The sequence below is a fragment of the Sphaerodactylus townsendi genome, linkage group LG08 (genome assembly GCF_021028975.2).
Source record: "Sphaerodactylus townsendi isolate TG3544 linkage group LG08, MPM_Stown_v2.3, whole genome shotgun sequence".
Taxonomy (NCBI): domain Eukaryota; kingdom Metazoa; phylum Chordata; class Lepidosauria; order Squamata; family Sphaerodactylidae; genus Sphaerodactylus; species Sphaerodactylus townsendi.
In genome coordinates, this window is record NC_059432.1 from 50,786,560 (window position 1) to 50,809,039 (window position 22,480).

The window sequence follows — 22,480 nt, forward strand, 5'->3', positions numbered from 1 at the left end:
TTCCAGCCAAATTTAATCTGAAGTGGTACAGGATTGTTACTGCAGCAGTCCCTGAGTATATTCAACATTTACTCTTAATACTCTTTTCAATCTCCCCCAACTTCAAATCAACTCTCTGCCCTAAAGTTACATTGGTAGTTTTATATGAAATTGACAAAGCTGATAGAATCAACCATGCTGGTTTATATCTCTGACTGAATGTTATATCACTAGTTTGATATGACAAAGGGGAAAAAATGAAAAATCCTTTTGGAAATGGAGGAGAAGGGGAAGGAGAAAATGGCTCTGGGGAGGTTGAGCAACTATACAAGTTGTGAATAAGGACCAGGTATTTCAACAAAATAAAATTTAAAAAACTACTGGAGCAGGCACCATTACCTGTAGGAACAGAAACATGTAGTCTACCCCCAAACATAAAAAAACACATTTTTCTCCAAATTGGACCTGCAGTAACACATGATAATCCTCAATTTCCTCCAAGAAAAGCAACTTCCCTTTGTCAATTTCACTAACCTGGACACAGTCCCTTAACCTTGGCCCCTTCCACACACGCAAAATAATACGTTTTCAAACCACTTTCACAACTGTTTGCAAGTGGATTTTGCCATTCCGCACTGCTTCAAAGAGCACTGAAAGCAGTTTGAAAGTGCATTATTCTGCATGTGCGGAATGAGCCCTAGTTTCACTAAGTGAAGATGAAATTGACATAGCTGATTCAAATGACCATCAGTCTCAGCATTAAGATTGCAAGATGGAAGTGTTTCAACATGATTCCATGCTCAAGGTACTCAGAAAAAGTGCTCAGGGGAACAATGGAGGAAAAATGAAGGGAAAACATTTCTGGAAACAAATGGAGAAAAACCGTGGAAATAAAACGGGGGAAAGTAGCATTTGTTGGCAGGATACATTGTAAAAACTTGTGCAGAAGGGGCCTTTATGAGTTTATAGTACAAGTAGTAGACTTACAATAAATATATGCCATCATGTTTGTGGTAATATCATACGTTCCCTGAAGACTGGATTGCTAGACGTTCAGGACAAATGGGAGCCAGGCCTCTTAAAGAGAATTGTTAAGAGTACTTAAGTGTGTAAATTGTAGTTTAAACATTACATAAGCCATAAACTGAGAAAGTGGGTTACACTGTAGTTTCCTTTCCAAACACACACATTTACTATATGTTAATAATAACTATCGTACATTCCAAGGCTACTGTAAAAATTTAGATCAAGTATGCATACTAGATAAATACTAGATATCATTAAATATTCAGAGAAAATGTTGCTAGGATGGATTCACTTTCAATGCATCATACTTATGAGTGATTCTATCAGAATGGAGCTTTCCTGTCTAGCCTCTACTATTTTAAAAACAAAATCCACTCCAATAAACAGGAATTTAGTGCCACCTTCCAGATTTAAAAAAAGAATCCTGCATAAACATCTATAAAAACTGAGCTATTTCACAAATTATATGAGTAGGTTGTCCCAGGAGGACTATATATCCACCCACTTATTAAGCTCACTGAACAAAAGCTACTGAAACGCTATCCCTTCCCTGTTCTATGTTCTGCCCAAACTGCTGGAACATTCCCTATTCAATGTTTCTATCTGCCCTTGAGATTAGAATAAGTGTTCCTCGAACCAGACAATGAAACACTTGTAGAAAGTTCAAAAGGTTTCTTTATTGCTGGACACAAAGTGAAACATGAAGTAGCAACGAGAGTTCTGGGGCTCAACCCATTATGCAGAGATAATATAGAACAAGGAACAACACTTCCCCCACTGTGTGAAGAGAAACAGGCAAGCTTTCACACAGTACCAAAACCACTGATAAGGCATCTGGTGATGTAAAGCACTCCACAGTCTTCCAAGGCTCCCATCCGGAGGTGGGATCCAACCAGTTCTCACCACTTCTCTAGAAGTGGTTACTATTTTTTTCTGAGTGCCGAGAAGGGGTTACTAAAACAACCTCCCTGCCCAATAGTCCCATTGGCGCTATGCCACTGTTTGAATCCCACCACCCTCGGAACCTGTTATTAAAATGTTTGGATCCCACCACTGCTCCCATCCCCCTTTCCAGGCACAGCCTGAGAAAAGCATCATTGTTACCACGTTATTTCTTTTTTACTTTCTCTTTGCTACTCACGAGAAGGTTTCTGATGTATGGATTTTGTGGAATTTATGGTACTTTTGTCAGATTAGAGGTCATAAAAAGATCTAAAAAAGATGGGGGTAGCCTTTCAATTAAGGGTCTGAATAAGGAGAAATGTTAGGTCTAGTGCCTAATGAGCCTAGGCAAGCCTTAAAGGGAAAGGCATTTTCTCACCACAAAGAAATCCCTCTCTTCAATCACTACTGCCATTTCTTTCTCCTAGGAGAGTCACAGGAAGGAAGGCTTGAGGGTGGTGGTGGGGGAATGGTGCGCTGTTTGGTAGAGGAGAGACTAACTCTTACTTACCTTAGCTTCAATAATTTAGGCCTTAAATGTAAAAACCAGCTCTTCAGTTTGGAGTAATTCAAGTATGCAGGGACAAGGTAGGTTGTTCCTCCTATATTTGATGAAACTCAGCCTCTTGTTTACCTCTGTGCAAATCCATTAAACTCTTAACACCTTCAATATGTTGCTCTCTGCAAACATAATCAAGGGTGACACTTGGTTTGTTTTTTAAAAGTAACAGTTTACATTGGTTTTTAAAAATCAGTTATTCCTGTATTGATGTCATGAGAAAACTGCTTCAAGCAACTAACAGGGCTACTAAAGTAAAATTTTTTTTTAAAAAAATAGACTACACATAAATGGTGAGTGAAAGTTGCTTTTTGGCAAAAGAGACAATTACATAACACAAATCCATTGCCCCATCTCCCACCAGACACCGACTTTTCTTCAAATTTCACCCAGTAGTACTATCTTCCAGCTGAATCAAGAGCTATTGTCATCTACTGTGGACAGCTCTTTGCTAACCATAATTTATGATGATCGTTCCTGCCAAGAAAATGAAACTCACCAGGTTCTGAGAGTTGGGTATGGTGCCATTTTCTTTGTTCAGGCTTTGAGAAGTTATTCGTGAGGCAAGAGCAATTTAATCCCCAGCCATCAAGCTTCTTATGGCTGTCGAGTGGTATTTCAAACACAGGCTTTGTATGCGTATTTTTGACCAATGCTGTAAAAGAGAATTGCATTAATGAAAAGAGTTTCTCAGATTTTATTAAATTGTTCTTTTTCAAAGTTACTAGATATCTGCACTACCTTCTCAGCTAAAAGCATAATGATGCTCCTCTTAGCTGCTCAGCTTCTATATCTCACAGTAGATCCCTGAAATCCCTGCTTAGCCAATATCCATTGCAATACTCCTCTCTGATGTTCCTTACTAATTATAGTTGTGGCTTACAAATGATGGAGATGCTAAAAGGCCCACCAGCCTGCAATTACAACTTCCTTCAGTGCCTCCCCACCACCACTTTTGATAACAGTTCTACCACAGTTCCACCCATGAAAGCACTCTGATAGGGCACAATGTATATTTGGAAGTTCACGTCAGAGCAGTTTGCCTAAGTTCCAAATGCTGGGTTTCCTTCTTGTCTTACTTGTGAGTGTCCCAGAGGGATTGGATTCTCCACTGTTGGAAATATAGGCTGGGATCCAGCAATGTGCAAGTGGAAACATAACTGTGCAATTCCACGTGCACAAAACTGTGCAACAGTTAGTGCATTCATCCCTGTGTATTGCAGTGCCCAAAGTTGGTTGCACACATGCACGTAGGTAAGGGGGGGGGGTTCTCGGGTTTGAACCCCCGCATTCATGTCCGAAGCTCCGCCCACCCGTTTGTGGGTTTTTAAAACATTTTAGTGCTTTTTTGGTTTTTGGCCTGCAGGGGGTGCATTGTTTGGGCTAGCAGCACCAAACTTTCAGAGATTGTTTGGGGGACTCTCCTGATGATACTACCCGGGTTTGGTGAGGTTTGTTTCATGGGGTCCAAAGTTATGGACTCTCAAAGGGGGTGCCCCCATCCTCCATTGTTTCCAATGGGAACTAATAGAAGATGGGGACTACACCTTTGAGGGTCCATAACGTTGAACCCCCTGAACCAAACTTCACCAAACCTGGGATGCATTATCAGGAGAGTCTCTTAGTGATACCACCCAGGTTTTGTGAAGTTTGGTCCATCTTTGAGGGTCCATAACTTTGGACATCCTAAACCAAACTTTACCAAACCTGGGAGGGATCATCGGGAGAGTCTCTTATTGATACCACCTAGGCTTTGTGAAGTTTGGTCCAGGGAGTCCAAAGCTATGGACTCCCAAAGGGGGTGCCCCCATCCCCCATTGTTTCCAATGGGAGCTTAGGAGATGGGGCTACACCTTTGAGGGTCCATAACTTTGGACCCCCTGAACCAAACTTCACCAAACCTGGGTGGTATCACTAGGAGAGACTCCTAAAGATACCCTGAAAGTTTGGTGCTTCTAGCTTAACCATTGCACCCCTGACAGCAGGCACCCTCCCCCCCCAAATTTCCCCAGATTCTCCTTTTAAATCCACCCCCTTCGGCATGGATTTAAAGGCAGAATCTGAGGTCCTCAGTTTAGAAGAAGAAGAGTTTGGATTTATATCCCCCCTTTCTCTCCTGTAAGAGACTCAAAGGGGCTTACAATCTCCTTGCCCTTGCTCCCTCACAACAAACACCCTGTGAGGTGGGTGGGGCTGAGAGAGCTCCGAGAAGCTGTGACTAGCCCAAGGTCACCCAGCTGGCGTGTGTGGGAGTGCACAGGATAATCTGAATTCCCCAGATAAGCCTCCACAGCTCAAGTGGCAGAGCAGGGAATCAAACCTGGTTCCTCCAGATTAGAATGCACCTGCTCTTAACCACTACGCCACATTGAAAGTGATGCTGTTTCAGGGTGGGGGATAATCCACCCCCAAACAGCATCACTTTCAGTGTTGTTTAACTAGGGACCCCAGATTCTCCCTTTAAGGTGGATCTAGTTTAAACACCATTGAAAGTGATGCTGTTTGGGGGTGGATTCCTGCATCTGCATGACTGCCAGGCGCAAAACTCAGATTTTGCACCAGGCTCCATTTTCCCTCTATGCCTCAGCCCAGAGGGGAGGGGCAGGGGAGGGCAGGGCAGGGGAGTCTGCCATCCCCGACCTCGGAGAGCTGCTTTTATAAGCGTTAGATCAGGGGCGGGCCTTGGGGAGGCATGGCCATGCCCTGGGGCAAGTGGGGGTGTGGCCCCACCCCGAAACCCCCCTCCCATAAAAAATCTATACCTACGTCCCTGGTTGCACAGCATCTTGTGCAAGCAGAAATAAAAGTGGGGATACAACAAATTTAATGTAGTACGAGGGACTGCCACAGTCTTTTTCTTGTGTTTCTTCTTGAGCAAGAAGTTTAGGACAAGCAAAAATGTTGTGCTGGATCCAATCCATAATTCTAAACTATAAACAACATGAGGAACAAAAAAACCCTGTAAAAATATGTCAGGAAAAAAAAGTAGCATAGAAGGAAATTCCTACTTCCACAAATACTTTCTTGAAATGTAATGTATTTAAATTTTCAAAGTAAAGCAGCTGGATCTGCTCTGTTTATCAATAGTGATGGTCAAAAAACCCTCCACTGATGTGCCTATTAACTTCTATTAAGTCCAAGCAGCAGATGCATTCAAAGCTTCTTTGAAAATCATGATGAAGGTCTGAAAGAGACTAAGATAAGCCACATACCCAAGAAGGGTGAGTATTTGGTAAATCTGCTATGAGAAAAAAAACTCTCAAAAAGCAACTTGTTGGTATTTTCTGGGGCTATTTCCTTTCTGCAAAATCAAGCAGCAATAAAAGGGAGTCAAATAAGTGGATCCCGAAAAATGCTATTTTGGGGGCATTTTTTTCAGGCCTTTTTGGCCCGCCTCTTTTTCAAAAAATCCCTTTTCCTCCTCCTTGACCTACCTGCCACCAGCAGTTATATGGTGGACCTGGCCAGGCCAACCCAAACATTCAACTGGGCTCAGTCTGGGCAGGTCCAGCATTGAACTGTGCACCCTGCTCCTGAACTCCACTTGGAGTGGGAGGGCAGGGCATGCAATTCAAAGCTGGGTTCAGTGTGGCTGGATCCAGCTTTAAACTGTGGGCTCCAAGTGCACGGTTTAAAGATGGACCCACTCAGGCCGACGCCACCGCTCTTAACCACTATACCACAATGGCTCTCTAAGAAGAAAATACTGTGCTGTGTCATTGAGTGATACCACCAATTTATCACATGTATATCCCATCATTATTTCAAGAAGTTCAGGGCAACACATATAGATTTCCCTCCAATGTTTAAAGTCATGATTTAGAAGGGAGGAGAAATTGGCATTTTATTTTCTAATATGAATGCAGCGATATGGGGTGGGTTTTTTTTGACAAAACAAAGAAGCGAATTATTGTTTTAGCCACATTTGTAGACTATTGTACTACAAGGTTCTGTACGGTTGTAGATGTACTGTACTGCTGTAGATCTCGAATGTGTGTTGAATAATATTTCCTCTTTTACAAAGTCATCACTGTTCACTTATCCTGTCACAGTAATATATTACCACTTTGTCCTTCCCTTTAAAACACTGCAGCTAGATTTCATTTCAGAAGAAGGCTCAATGAGTCACATCTTTTGGTGCAGCATTGTCAGCATCGTCAATTATCACAATCTCATCTGGGGTGTCTGGATCTGCCATATTTTTTTCCTGTGACATGTTTTTCATTTTTCTTTTCTGAGGGGCTTCAGACTAGGCCAGGATTTTGTACTGGAAATTTTAGAGCAGCTTTCATTATACATAGAGGTGAATAAGTGAGTATCAAAAGAGCTCGTGAGAAATTTGACACCCCTTACTAAAAAGACTATTTCCCTCTTAGCTTCATCGACTGTCCATGCTCATGGTAGGAAGCAACATTTTTTCTTCCCCCGGAAAATCTCATCGTTTGTTTTGCACCTTCAGAAAGTATGTACATGCTGTAGAGTTGGAGAGTCAAACTCTGAGTTCTGGAAACTATAGGCCACAGGAGTAAGAGTCTTTATGTTTCTTCCCTCACCTTCTCTCCAGAAACACAAGGCATGTTAAGAACTCTGTGGTGAATATTTGAACATACCCATGAACACTCATGAGCTGGGCCTCAGGTCAGCTCCTCTTGCCTTTGCATTTCAATGCCCAGCTTGAACACCAAGCTGCATGTCTCTGTGGTTGCAGGATAATCATGTTGAAGGAGTTTCATTTCCTTCTGCCTTGAAGCCACTTTTGCACCTCTACAGTAAGTGAAATTGACACCCCCCCCTTTACTGTTGAGGCAGAAAATAAGAAAATGGGTGGCAGGTGTATGTGTGTATAAAGCTATGACTCCCTAGGGATTGTCCAAAAACATACATGTGTGAAGTGGTGTAGATCTAGGTGGGCAAACAAATATAAGCATCAAATAGTAGCCATGTTGTTCTACAATGGAACAGCTAGTTTTGAGTTCAGGAGTATCTTAGGCCCTTTCCACATGGGCCAAAACGACGGCCTGTGGGAGGTAAAAACGCCGCCCCCAGGCCGCCGTTCGCACAGGCGGCGCTGCTGCAATGCAGCAGCGCCGACCTGACTGCCCTCCCCCTCCCCCAGGGCGGAGTCAGGCCGCCCTAAACAACAACCCTTTAAAGGGTTGTTGTTGGGGGGAAAGTGTCTTCCCGGCGGCGTGGTGCGAACCGCGCCGCCGGGAACACGCTGTCTCCCTGCCCCGTCCCACTCACCTTGTCCCCGTCGTCGCCTGCTGGCCGTCGAAGCCCCGCCCACGCTGTCCTCCGACGAGGTCGGAGGGCAGCGTGGGCGGGGCTTCGATGGCCAGCAGGTGACGACGGGGACAAGGTGAGTGGGACGGGGCAGGGGGAAGAGGCGGCTCCGTGTGGAGCCGCCTGCCGTTTGCCGGCCTCTGCTGAGGCCGTCTGCATGCGTGCATGCGAACGGCCTTCACCTCCACGCCGGCGGAATTCTTGCCCGCGTGGAGGCGACAGGGAGGCCGTGCGGAAACGGCCTTAGAGACCAACAAGATTTTCAAGATATAAGCTTTCAAGAGTCCCTTCCTCAGACACAGACAAATGTTAAGTAGTAAGGCTTTTTCAAATGTAGTGCTTATTTTTGTATGACTGATTAATTTTGTTTGTTCTTCATTTAAAGGATTCTTGTTGGAACACAGTGTGGCAGTGGCAGCGAAGGGGGGGAGAATTAACATGCATTGTATTGAACCATCTGCATGCATCAAAAGCAACAAGCAAGAGACAACTGCTGCAGGGGGGAAATTAATTTTAATTCACTCCGATACCCCAATGTGTACCCTTAATTAGGGGATCTGTAACATAACATAGTCTGAACACTTCCAACAGCAACAGTCTTTCAGCCAACGGGATCTCAGAGTGAAGTAAAATTAATTCTCCCCCTGCACTGATTGTCTTGTTTTTTCTACGCTCTTGGTATGTCTCTCCTTGTCTTGCTGCAGGTATCAAAAGCAACCCACTGATCAAGCCTGAACAGTTTGCGAGCCACCTGCATGGCCTGCTAAGCACGTGGCTCCTTGCTTGCAAGGGCTGTGAGGGACATGAGTTTGGTTAGGCCTTCTCTCAGCAAAACTGGTCTCACTTCTTCTCTGTACAGTCTCCATGGAAATCTGTAGTAAAAGGTGAAAGATTTATACAGTCTGAAGCAGGGCCGGAGCAAGGGGGAACAATACCTGGGGCAAGTGTGTGCCCTGCGCCCCTTTCACAGCACACATGCCCCTGCCACGCCCCCACCATGCCCCTGCACAGGAGTGTGCCCGGTGCAGCACACCTGCCCTCGCCCCCTTGGCGCTATGCCGCTAGGCTGAAGAGGAACTGGTCCGCAAGCTAGAGCTCATCATGACGTAAATTCTGTTTGGGACCTTAGACAAGGCAATATAAGGCCTGGAACTGTGCTGCTGACTCCCTCCCAGATGTTCTTGCTCTTTGTCTCTCTAGTTATCCCTGGTTAGCCCTAGCAACCTTTTGTAAGCAAAAAATGGGATCCTTTTAGGAACTGTTTAACAAATGAAATGACTCAACTTTGCTGGATATTGAAATAATAGGTGGGTGATATCAGAACCAGGCCAATCTGCCCCTGTTTCTTACTCCGGAGAATTGGTAATTCGTTATGTGAAGCTGCCTTTTTAAAATTCTTATATTTCTACCCTGCCCTTCCCTTTGTTGAAACAGAAACTGCAATGGCCTTGCCTGATGGGTCTTCAAAAGAACAATTGAAGAGAGCAAACCTATTGATACAGCTGAGGAAGCAGCAGCAGCTGCTGCTGCCTTAAGAGGATTGTTCAGAGTTGGCTACAATAAACATTCTCAGAGCAAGGGCATATAAATTATAATCCTTTATAATCTGCAGAGGCCAATTTACTGGGTAGTCCCGGGCCCCTCCATGATACGGCTAGCCTTCACTCAGGCCAGGGTCTTTAGTGCCTTGGCCCCTGCCTGGTGGAACTCTCTACCACCGTCTGTCTGTGCCCTGCAGGACCTTGAACAGTTCCACAGGGCTTGCAAAATTGAACTGTTCCTCCTGGCCTTTTTTTTTTGCGGGGGCGGGGGGGGGGGGAGGGAGGTTAGCCATTTAGTTGCTATCCCCTATATTCCAACTGGTGAGCAAAATTCTGTGTAATTTAATATTGCTATGCCACCATGTCTACCCTCATGACAAACTGAATTTCCATCTTGCCATCTATTTATATTTATATTGTATATTTATATTGTCTTTTCGTATTGTCTTTATTAATTTTAACTGGTTTTATCTTGTAATTGGTTTTATATAATTGAATTTTATATGTTGTGCACCACCCAGAGCCCTTCGGGGGTGGGCGGTATAAGAAATCCAATAAATAAATAAATGTATGCGATCAAATAGGCAAAGTTATTACTGGTATTATTCAGTAATACAAATGAGTAAAGAATGTTAGTCTGGCTTTATCTCAACAGAAAATTAAGGGCAATGATTCATTTCTAACAGGCCAGATGTTTTCAAGATGTATTTAAAAATTCAAAGACCTATGATCTTGCTGCAGGGAGGATGAACAGGTAAGCATTAATGTTGCCCCAGCTGCTGATCAACTCTTGAAATACAGTTAAAGTCATAGATGTTGAAAAGTTTTTCAGAAGCAATTCATTCCATTATTTAGATCTGGATAAAGACAGCAGGCTGCCTTTTTCTTCCTTTGAAAGGAATAAATGGTAAATTATATCACATTATCTACATCCACAGCAAACGCCCCCCCCCAACCCACTGACAGTAATTTATATTCTTCTAAATACTTATTCTATATTCTTCCAAATACTTATTCTATTTCCAAAATAGCAACAAAGTGAAATAATTAATCTCTGTTTATCTAGAGCGTATAATTGTTAATCAAGTACTGCAATGTATTGACCTACTGTGATAACATTTGGAATTGCAGCCCTCTCAGGAGCAGCAGTGGCGTAGTGGTTAAGTGCAGGTGTACTCTAATCTGGAGGAACCGGGTTTGATTTCCCACTCTGCCGCCTGAGCTGTGGAGGCTTGTCGGGGGAATTCAAATTAGCCTGTGCAGTCCAACACACAACAGCTGGGTGACCTTGGGCTAGTCACAGTAATGAATCTAAGGCCTACTATGCATGAAGCGCTTTCTGAGGGGCTTCTAGCCCTGCAGTCCCTCCGTAGTGGGGTCCCTGTTTAGACACAAAGAGCTACCTCACTGTGTGCCACATGGCTCATGGTCACCTGCTCCCCATTTTGCTCAAAGTGAAAATCAAGGGAAAATGAAAGATCAAGGAAAGATCAATATTATCCTTTAAAGGTAATATAGATATTGATTATATCGCTATTGTGGAAACTGCTTCAGTGGCTTTTGCGTTTAAGCAGAAAGTCTGCTATTGATCCCTGCGGGGGGGGGGGAGGTTTCCCTCCCACACTACTGGTCTCAGGGATCAGTGGCAGGCTTTCCCTTCAAAATGCAACAGCAGCCTCCATAATATTGATGTATGCAATATCAACATTACCTTTAAACTCCCTATAGCACCAACCACCGCTCTTGCCTTCCAGAAACACCGAAAAGGAGGGAAGCTCTTCAGCAAGAAGGAAACCTTGCAGTTTTCCCACTCTTGCAAATTGTGGTGTATCAAAAATCTCTGGTGACACAACTTTAACTGCATCAGTACAAGAATCTCTGCCCTGCAAGAACCATATACATGCTGCAGGGTATAGCACCAATGAATAGTTGGCCTCAAAGCAGCTTACAAACTCCTTCCCTTCTCCCCTTACTTCATGAGGAAGGTGGGACTGAGAGAGTTCTGAGAGAATTGTGACTAGCCCAACAACACCCAGCAGGCTTCATGTGAAGGAGAAAGAAATGAAACCCAATTCACAAGATAAGAGTTTACCACTCATGTGGAGGAGTAGGGAATCAAACCTAGATTACAATCCACTACTCTTAATCACTACACCATTCTGGTGAGAAATTCTAAAAGAAGGATAGAATGAGGATGGAGGGAATAGGGTCATTCTGAGTTAAAACTGAGGAAACTCAGAAGAAGGATCACGTTCTTTGGAAGCCAATGGCAGTAGAATGACAACAGAAGTATATTCAGAGAGACTTGAAAATTCTGGACCCCACAGAGATGAAGGAGTTGACTGGGGACAGGAGCTGGCAGGGGAATAAGAAATGGCAGTTAGACTGCAGAAGAAAAGAATTAGCAGGGGGATGATTCTGTGCTCATGGTGGAAGAAGAAATGACACAGACCCAGGCTTGAAAAGTAAATAAAGACTTTTGTCTTCATCTCCTAAACCAGTGATGGCAAACCTATGGCACGGGTGCCAGAGGTGGCACTCGGAGCCCTCTCTGTGGGTTCGCGCACACAGAGTTCATAAGAACATAAGAACATAAGAACAAGCCAGCTGGATCAGACCAAAGTCCATCTAGTCCAGCTCTCTGCTACTCGCAGTGGCCCACCAGGTGCCTTTGGGAGCTCACATGTAGGATGTGAACGCAATGGCCTTCTGTGGCTGTTGCTCCCGATCACCTGGTCTGTTAAGGCATTTGCAATCTCAGATCAAGGAGGATCAAGATTGGTAGCCATAAATCGACTTCTCCTCCATAAATCTGTCCAAGCCCCTTTTAAAGCTATCCAGGTTAGTGGCCATCACCACCTCCTGTGGCAGCATATTCCAAACACCAATCACACATTGCGTGAAGAAGTGTTTCCTTTTATTAGTCCTAATTCTTCCCCCCAGCACTTTCAATGAATGCCCTGGTTCTAGTATTGTGAAAGAAAAATTTCTCTCTGTCAACATTCTACCCATGCATAATTTTGTAGACTTCAATCATATCCCCCCTCAGCCTCCTCTCCAAACTAAAAAGAGTCCCAAAGCGCTGCAGCCTCTCCTCATAGGAAGGTGCTCCAGTCCCTCAATCATCCTTGTTGCCCTTCTTTGCACTTTTTTATCTCATATTATCCTTTTTGAGATGTGGCGACCAGAACTGGACACGAGTACTCCAAGTGCGGTCGCTTCCACTGCTTTATATAAGGGCATGACAATCTTTGCGGTTTTATTCGCCAGATTCCTTTCCTAATGATCCCCAGCATAGAGGTTTGCCTTTTTTACAGCTGCCATGCGTGAGTTGACATTCCCATGGAACTATCAACTAAGGCAGCTAAATCCCTTTCCTGGTCTGCTTGTTGATAGCACTGACCCTGTAAGTGTATGTGAAGTTTGGATTTTTTGCCCTATGTGCATCACTTTACATTTTGCTACATTGAACTGCATTTGCCATTTCTGAGCCCACTCACCTAATTTATCAAGGTCCGCTTGGAGCTCTTAGCAATCCTTTGTGGTTCTCACCGCCTACATAATTTGGTATCATCTGCAAACTTGGCCACTGCAGCTACCCACACCTACTTCCAGGTCATTTATGAATAGGTTAAAGAGCACTGGTCCCATGGATCCTTAGGGGACACCACTCCCGACATCTCTCCATTGTGAGAACTTCCCATTTACACCCACTCTTTGTTTCCTGTTTCTCAACCAGTTTTTTAATCCATAGGAGGACTTCCCCTCTTATTCCTTCATTGCTCAGTTTTCTCAACAGTCTCTGGTGAGGGAACTTTGTCAAAAGCTTCTTTGGAAATCCAAGTAGACAATGTCCACGGTTCACCCCTGTCACATGCCTGTTTACACCCTCAAAGAACTCTACAAGTAAGTTTGTAAGACAGGATTTGCCTCTGCAAAGCCATGCTGACTCTTTCTCAGCAGGTCTTGCTTTTCTACATGTTTAATAATTTTATCTTTAATGATAGATTCTACTAATTTACCAGGAACAGATGTCAAACTGATTGGCCTGTAATTTCCCGGGTCCCCCCTAGATCCTTTCTTAAAGATTGGTGTGACATTGGCCATCTTCCAGTCTTCAGGGATGGAGCCTGATTTCAGGAGAAGTTGCATATTAAAGTGAGAAGATCAACAATTTCATGTAGCTCTTTAAGAACTCTTGGAGTGAATGCAATCTGGGCCAGGGGATTTGGTAGCATTTAGTTTATCAATGGCTGCCATAGCACTTCTTCCTTGTCTACCACTATCTTCTTCTAGTTCCTCGGATTCGCCTCCTAAGAAGCTTGGTTCAGGTGCAGGAATGTTCCTCACCTCCTCTTGGAGTGGCGAACAGATGCAAAGAATTCATTCAACTTCTGCAATCTCCCTGCCATCTTTAGCACACCCTTTGTTCCTTTGTCATCTACTTGGGCCTACCGCTTCCCTTGCTGGCTTCCTGCTTTTGATGTGTACTTGAAGAACTGTTTGTTGCTGGTCTTGATGTTGCATGACCATGCGTTCCTCATAATCCTTTTGCCTCCCTTACAGCTAACTTGCTTCTCTTTTGCCACCATTTTGTGTTCCCTCTCATATTCTTCATCAGCCAAGCTGGACTTCCATTTTCCTAAAAGACATTTTCTTTTCAGATAATTTCCTCAACCCTCTTGTTAACCATGGTGGCTTTCTTTTGGACTGGGTGCTGCCTTTTCTAACCTGTGAACACATCCAGCTGAGCTTTATTACTGTGTTTTTAAATAACCTCCAAGCATCCTGGACAGTTTTGACTCTCTTTGATTTTCCCTTTCAGCTTCCTCGCTTTTCTCCCCTCATCTTTGAGAATTTCCCTTTCTGAAGGTGAATGTAACTACATTAGTAGTTGCCACTTGTTAACATGCTGAGATACTGAATCTGACAGCATTATTGGTCAGCTGTTCTTGCTCGGCTGAACAACACTGACTTCCTGCACCAGGTCCTGGGTCCCACATAGAATTAGATCTAGGATGACCTCTCCCCTAGTTGGTTCCACAACCATCTGCTCTAAGCCACAGTCATTTAGCATATCCAGGAATGCTCTCTCCTTACTATGACCTGAACATGCATTTTTTCCAGTTTATGTGGGGATAGTTGAAATCACCCATTACCACTATGTTTTTGTTGGCCTCTCTAATTTCTTTTTTCCATCTCAGAATCCTCTTATTGCACTTTGGTCTGGGGGCGATAATATATTCCTAATATTAAACTGTCCTTCACACCTGGTATTGATATCCACAGTGATTCTGTAGGAACCAACTCTACTACGTCTATTTTATGTGATACTATGCTCTCCTTGATGTAGGGCAACTCCACCCCAATAAGCCCTGTCCTATCCCTTCCCTATAGAGCCTGTAGCCTGGTATAACAGCATCTCACTGGTTCTCCTCATGTCACCATGTCGCTGTAATGCCCACTATATCAACGTCCTCCTTCAAAACTCTGTACTCTAGCTCCCCATTTTAGGTGAATGCTTCTACTATTAGCATAGAGACACCTGTATACCCTGCCTCTGTCCTTAACCTGGGATTTATGTGCTTTACCCTCAAGTCTTTGTAGACACTATCCCTTGTCACATGCACATTGCTATGTTCCTCGCTTGTATGTGGTTGATTTAGAAAAACCTCCCTCTATGTGCATCCTCATAGATACTGTATTCCGAACCCGAAGTCACCTCAGCTCCTGTCGGCTTTCCCAAGGATCAGTTTAAAAGCTGTTCTGCCACCTTTTTTAATGTTGGCCAGCAACCTGGTTTCCTCTTTGGTTAAGATGAAGCCTGTCCCGTTTGTACACAGGCCTGTTTGTCCCAAAAGGTTCCCCAGTTCCTGACAAATCTGAAACCCTCTGCCTTACACCACCTTCTCATCCGCGTGAGACCCTGTATCTCCGCTTGCCTGGCACAAGCCTGCAGTGAAGCGGGTAGCATTTCTGAGAATGCCACCTTGGAGGTCCTGGACTTCAACCTGTTTCCTAGCAGCCTAAATTTAGCTTCCAGAACCTCCGGCTACATTTCCCAATGTCGTTGGTGCCAATATGGACCCTGGCTGGACTCCACCCCAGCACTGTCACAAAGCCTATCTAGGCGAGCGTGACATCCATGACCGCCAGCACCAGGCAGGCAAGTCACTGTCGCGGTCATCACACCTCTCACAAACCCAACTCTCTACATTTCTAATGATCCGAATCACCCACTACAAGGCCCCACCTCCCGAGGGGTATCCTCAGTCTTGAGAGGGATAGCTGATCACCAGTTAAGGAAGGGGATCCCATCTAAGGAGCATCTTCCCCCACCTCAGAACTGGCCCCCTCCATCCCCAAGACCTTCATTCTCCATGACATCTGAAGAGATGTCACCTTGGGAGTGGGACCCGGCTGTTAAGTCCCTGAAAGCCTCGTCTGTCACCCTCTCTGCCTCTTTCAGCTTCTCCAGGTCTGCCACCTTGGCTTCAAGAGCACATGTTCCTTGAGTGCCAGGAGCTCATTACAGCGAGGCACACCCGACTTCTGTCCCTGGTGGCAGATAGTCATGCATGTGACACTCAGTGCAAAACACTGGAAAGCCCCCCCCTCCTGCTGGCTTTCTGCCTTCATATCTGATTTGTTTAGATATTTAAATATTAAGCTTTTGATCAGTGCCCCCCCTGGAGCTATCTGCCACGTGCCTATCTGTCAAATATGTCTTTATTAATTTTTTTAAAAAAAATTAAATTAAAAGTGCTGGTTCCAGAGACTGAACTAAAGCCCACCTCTCAGGACAAAAGCCCCACCTCTTAGGACAAAAGGAGGAACAAGAGATGAACTCTGTTAACCCTGTTAAGCCCCACCTTCCAGATTCAGCAGCCTTGGCTCACAGGAGCCTTACAAGGAGAAAAGAGATAACCCTGTTAAAATACACTGTTTTAAAGCTGTGGCTTTGAGAAAAAAAATACGCCTCAAAGAATGAACACCAGCAGGTCACTCTGCTCTTCCTGGCCAGAATCTTCCTGCTGCTACTCCTCTCTGCTGGTTTAGAGACTGAACTAAAGCCCACCTCTCGGGACAAAGCCCACCTCTTAGGACCAAAGAGGAACAAGAGATGAACTCTGTTAGCCCTATTTAAGCCCCACCTTCCAGATTCAGCAGCCTTAGCTCACAGAATACAAGGAGAAAAGAGAGATAGCCTGTTAAAATACTGCTGTTTTAAAGCTGTGGCTGAAAAGCCCTCAAAATGAACACCAACAGAGTCCTCGCTCTTCCTGGCCAAGTCTTCTTCCCACTGCTGCTACTCCTCTCTGCTGGTTCCAGAGACTGAACTCCAGTTCGTCATGTGGGGGGCGGAAAATCACCCCCCCCACACACACATCTAGGCTGGCCTGGGCCACAAAGCACGATGTGCGCGCTGCGGTGAGAAGGGAGGACTTGGCTAGCAAGCCTGGTGCTGCCAGAGGGGGGGGGGGACGCAGAGGAGGCAGAGATGCTAGAGAGGCACAGAGCAGTGCGCACAGGACTTTCTGGAGGCTAGAGCAGGCTGGCCTCTGCTCAAGCAGGTAGGGCAGAGGAAGAGGGAGCCAACCGGTTTTTTCTAAACTAAAACCTCAGCATTCAGGTTAAATTGCTGGGTTGGCACTTTGTGATAAATAAGTGTGGTTTGGGTTGCAATTTGGGCACTCGGTCTCAAAAAGGTTCACCATCACTGTCCTAAACACATGAAATTTTATATCCTTGGCATAAAAGAAAGGGAAATTACATCACTAACAAAACTTCTATGATAGAGGTTGCTTTTGCCATAAATAGCAGACGTTGCTTTTTCTCCATGACAAATCCCCCCTCAGGGTTTCAAGGCAAACTATAAATCAGACAAATACATTTTCATCTCAGATAATGAGTAAAAATATGTGACTGTTTTCCACTGTTTGGTCCTTTGCAATGCAACCTGGCTTACATGAGATGAATTAGCAAGATTCTTACCTCTGACATGCAGTCTTCTGACATCACTCGGAACAATGAGAAATTCTTTCTTTCTCACACCATGAATTTGATAAGCTCATATTATATTTTGTAACAGAAGAGGCTGAACTGAAATGCTGGAATGTTGTGAAAATTGAATTGTATAACTGTCTTTTTTTCCCCTTAGCTCCAGGGACAAAAGTTTTAAAATTGAATAACTTTGGGTTATTATTAAAAAAAAAACCATGTAGCACAACTGCTTTGCCCTTATAAATAATATTGTTATCTAAAATGAAGATAACTCTGAATGTAAGTTGACACCCCTCCCCCCCCCCCGGATGTAGTTACATTAAACACTTTCCCCCATTGGCATTCTCCAATTCATCTTCACAGGTATGTTAGAGTGTGTGACTAGCCCAAGGTTATCCAGCAAGGTTCTACATCAGGCTGGGGACTTGAACCTGGATCTCCAGTGCCAAACCCACTGGAGTTCTCCCACATTGCCATTGTTTGGGTCACAGCAGTTCCCAGGCACTCCCCATTGCTGGACTAGATCCTCAGCTCCTGGGTTCTGAGGTCTTGCTTTTGAAGCTTTTGCAATAGAACGGGCCAACTCCCCAGATCCTAGGGCAGCTGCCCTTCTCCCCTGCAGACCTAGATCCCAAACCCTGTACTTTTTACTTTTTTTGTGAACTTTAGCTCAAGGGTGGGGGGGGGGGGGGTTAACCTCCCAATGCTCTTCATGATATCTCTGCCAGATCAGACTTTCCAATTACTTGGAGAAAAACAAAGTCCTGTTTCCTTAATGGGATATTATTTATCAGCTGATGTTGTTTATCTTTATGAAAATGTTAGCTGCCCATTTCTGCTTATTAAGCCTCTGTTAGAGGAATGGGACATTTTTTGCCAGGTCTGTTTGCAACCCTCTCTCTATTTCTGCTCTCTGAGATATCTGAGGAGGATTTATCTGAAAAAAAATCCTCTACAGATATATCTATCAAACCTTAAATACATCCTCAGAAGCAACAACTTTATTTCTTGTCATGAGCAAGGCCAATGATCAGGAAGAGGGGAAAGCAGGAGGCAACGTAGCTGGGTTTCAAGTTGAAAGTGAACAATATAGCTGGGTTTCAAGCTGAAAGTGAGCTTCACATTCAGGCACTTCTTAATTTTTTTGTCATTTTGATAAGTTCACAGCTTGTTTTTATGTGTATCATGTGTCAACAACCCAGAGTCGGTTTATTGCTTCAGGGTCTGAGTCCAAACATCTGTGCATGTAGTGCCCAAACATCAGGAAATTAAGGGTTAAATCCAAGCTATAATGAATGGAACAGAACTGGTAGAATGGGATTTTTACATAACTCCATCTGTATTTCAGCATGTGTGTGTGTGGGGGGGGGGGGGTTAGAGGTTTACAAAGTGAGGCTTTGCAATGGGATGGGAGACTGGCAAGTGCAATTGTGTTGGTGTTTGGGGAAATGGTGTTCACAGGCCCCTGCTTTTGCCCATCTGAGAGAGAAAGATAAGCAGGTATCCTGGTTCTCCTACCCAGTGAAGTCTCCCGCTCTCTCTCTTTCCTTCTGGAGTTACTCTGATTTTCTCTCAGGTCCACCATTACCAGATAGCCACTTATTAGGACACACCCTTCTTGAGTAGTACCACCCAAAACCTCCCTATCAGCTTCTATTAGCCTCACAAATAATAAGTAGCTCAGTCTTTTCCAAATTTATTACTGAAGAGACCGGCACTTTTATTTGCAGACATGAAGGGAGTGGAGATCAACTGCTGCCCCTTCCCTTTCTGCTCTTGGCATGCACGACTGAACAGGCATCTCACAGATCACTTCCCTAGCCACCTAACTATCCTAGAGTCCAGACCACAGTCCTCCAGTCTATGCATCCAAACATCATGGGGAATTCTCTAGAAAGATTGAAGTTCTATTACCTTCAATTCAGGGGCAATTCTGAAATCAGAATGAGAGTCAAAAGCAGTGATTCGGCCTAACATGCATATACACTTTCTTATGAGCTGGAATGAAACCAGTGTTTTGAGTACTAAGAGATTCACAAATTATGGCAATATTGATCTTGTTATCGAAATGTGCCAGATCTGCCATATGTTGTGTTTAGGCATTCATATGGTTGTAAACTTTTAAAGTTTTCAAATGGTGCGCATTGATGATAGTCAAGTATACGAAATAAATTCACTTTCTCATTCCTTGTGATTTTTCAGAATGTGATTTCTTTCAAATGGAGTCAAATAAGTGACTTGTTTTGTGAATAATGGGGCAAATGCACAGTGCCTGCAGCGAAGCATAATACAACAATTGGCTCTTTCCTCTGAGTTGCTTGTCAGGAGAGGAGAAATATTTCAGGCATCTTGAGCAGGAGTTGTGAAGGGTTACAGACAGTGGTAGGATACAAATAATTTTACCACCAGTTCCGAAAGGACTCAGTGGTGGGATTGCAACCAGTTCTCTGAACTAGACAAAAAATTAGCTACTGGTTCTACCAAACTGGTATGAATAGGCTGAATCCCACCACTGGTTACAGATGCCCATTGTCAGGAACCCTCTTCCAGCCCTACCAATAAAACTGGCTGCCCGACTTTTGGCTAATTTTAAACTATTCTACTGTTCTCTTATCAGTTTCATGTTTCAGTAGATGACATCTTCCTCCTCTGGAGGTGTCTCTTTTCCTGACAGATGGGATAGCAGTTTTACTGCCAGCAGCTGGATTGTCAGTAACATCTGAAGTTCCCTGTTGTCAGAGGGATTGTATCTAGGTGATTAAGATGCATTCCTACATTGCTACAAGATATATGTAATCAGCTTGCTACAAGATAGATGTAACCAGCCTGCTATATATTATTGCTGCTGTTCTGGAACACTTTTTCCTTGATATTTGCTTTATGGCTTCACATGCCAAGTAGATAACTAGGTTCTCCCCTAACACCTTTGTCTCATGGGAAATTGGTCTGTTTCCATTGTCCTGTAGGGACAGGATGCCAGGTGGCTTTATCTATCACTGACCTTGGGGCGCCTTAGCTCCAAACTAACGTATTCTCACATTCCTTGGGAAAATGGGAGGGGGAACTAACATTGGAATAAAAAGGGTGGCAAAAGGGTGTCAGTCTTTCTAGAGAATTTCCCATGATATTCGGATGCATAGACTGGAGGACTGTGGTCTGGACTCTAGGATAGTGGCTAGGGAAGTGGATGGGAAACCATATCCAAAGAGTAGTTGTCAATGGCATTTCGTCTGACTGGAAGGAGGTGTCCAGTGGGTGCTACAGTGCTTGGTTCTGGGCCCAGTACATTTAAATACTTCAATAAATTTGGCAGCAGAATTCCAAGCACAGGAGGTGAAGGGATTGTGGAGGGAATATGGGTGCACAGAGAGAAGAAGATTCCTTTAGACAAGGCTTGATGACATGATCGTTATAAACCACAGATTTAAGGCTGCTGAGAAGTAGGATATTAGGGAAAAATTGGCAGTCCATATAGGCACACTGTTCATATACAATGTGTGAGTTTGGTCTAAGAAGTACAAGGAGGACTTACTATGAATCCTTGCCTGGGGACTCATGAAGGCCATATAGGTAGCCCTGCCCAGTTTTCACTGAGGACCAGAGAGGAAGGTCCTACAATTTTGCAGTGGTTTCTAGAAAAAAAAAAGTAGAAATGATATGATGAAAATCCACCTCATGACCTTCTTCAGACATACATTGTCCTCAATCACTAATCTTATGCCACACACAACAAGCTCCTGTTCCCACAAGGTTGCAGGACAAAGTCGTTCCATATAATCTCCTATAAGTCACGCTATGAGTCAGGTTTATGGCAGCATAGGTGCAACAATCAAGAAGTTGCTACTTGGCTTGAACAACTACCAGCGGATGTGGTAGACTATAAGGCAGATGGATCCCTTAGGGACATTCTGGCAAGAGACTCTGAGAGACAGGAGGGAATACTGACCAAATCAAGTACAAGCGGGGAGAGGGGCAGGCACCAACAGCCCCATTCAAAGGGGAAGGGGTGAACCGGTGCTGGGAGTGGTGCAGGGCCATGCCAGTGGATTTGCTCTCCTCACAGTACTTGCCCCGGCAGAGAGGCAGATCTGCCTGGGGGCGGGGGCGGAGGCGCACTGTGGTCATTTGTACATGGATGTTCCAGCAAGAGCATTTTAAATACAGTGGTCCAGGAGTATGAATCCTTAAGTCCTGAAATTCTGTCAGCCATCTTTCTGATTCCATTTCACAATGACATGAGGGAAGCTTAGTATACACCAGGCATGTGTGAAGTGGGGCAACTCCCATTTGTTAGGCAGCCTTACTAAACCATGATGTAGTGTTAGGGAATAATTGTATACAGAACAGCTGAGGTAGAAAACAATGAGCACACTGGCAAGATTTTTTTGGGGGGGGGTGGGTACTGCTTTAATGATATTGCTTTGGCTGGTTTTTAATGGTTTTAAAAATGTGATTGTATTATGTATGTTTTCATTTGCTGGCACCTTGATGGCCCTTGAAAAGACCGAGAGGCAGGATATAAATTTTGTAAAATAAAAATAAGTAAAATAAGTAGCTCTGGTTTTCTCAGTCTTGCAAACACAAATTTTGCATTCAAAAACAAACAATCTGTTAACGACGCTGCTAGATGAATAGCACAAACACACACATTTCATGATCAAGGCTTTTTTTTTAACGAAAAAGACAAGAACATATGAATTCTGTGTCTGTACTTCTATCACTAGCTCTACTGCAGACATCCCTGGCCTAGTCCACTGTAATTGATGGGTTGTGATGGTCTAGCTATGGACTTCAGTGCAACTGCACCTTGGACTGGGATCTTTTTTGCATATATTTCTTATTTGTTGAGTAAGCACAGGGTACATTCTAGTAGCCACAGGCCGGGCCATACCAGTATTGGTGACATATCAGTGTTGGTGACTTAGGACTGGGGCTATTCATGACCTTCCAATTACTTTCACAGGCCAATTACATATGTTTGATTTCCACTTGTGTTACAGCTTTAAGAACATGTCAAGAGGGCACCAGCTTCATGTCAGATTTCCACTCTTAAGAGCAGTAGAGTGCATGCTATGAAAAGCTTTCCTTGAGTGTACCTGTTTGTGATACAAAGAGGTTCCCTCTTTCGAAATCCATGTTATTCCTT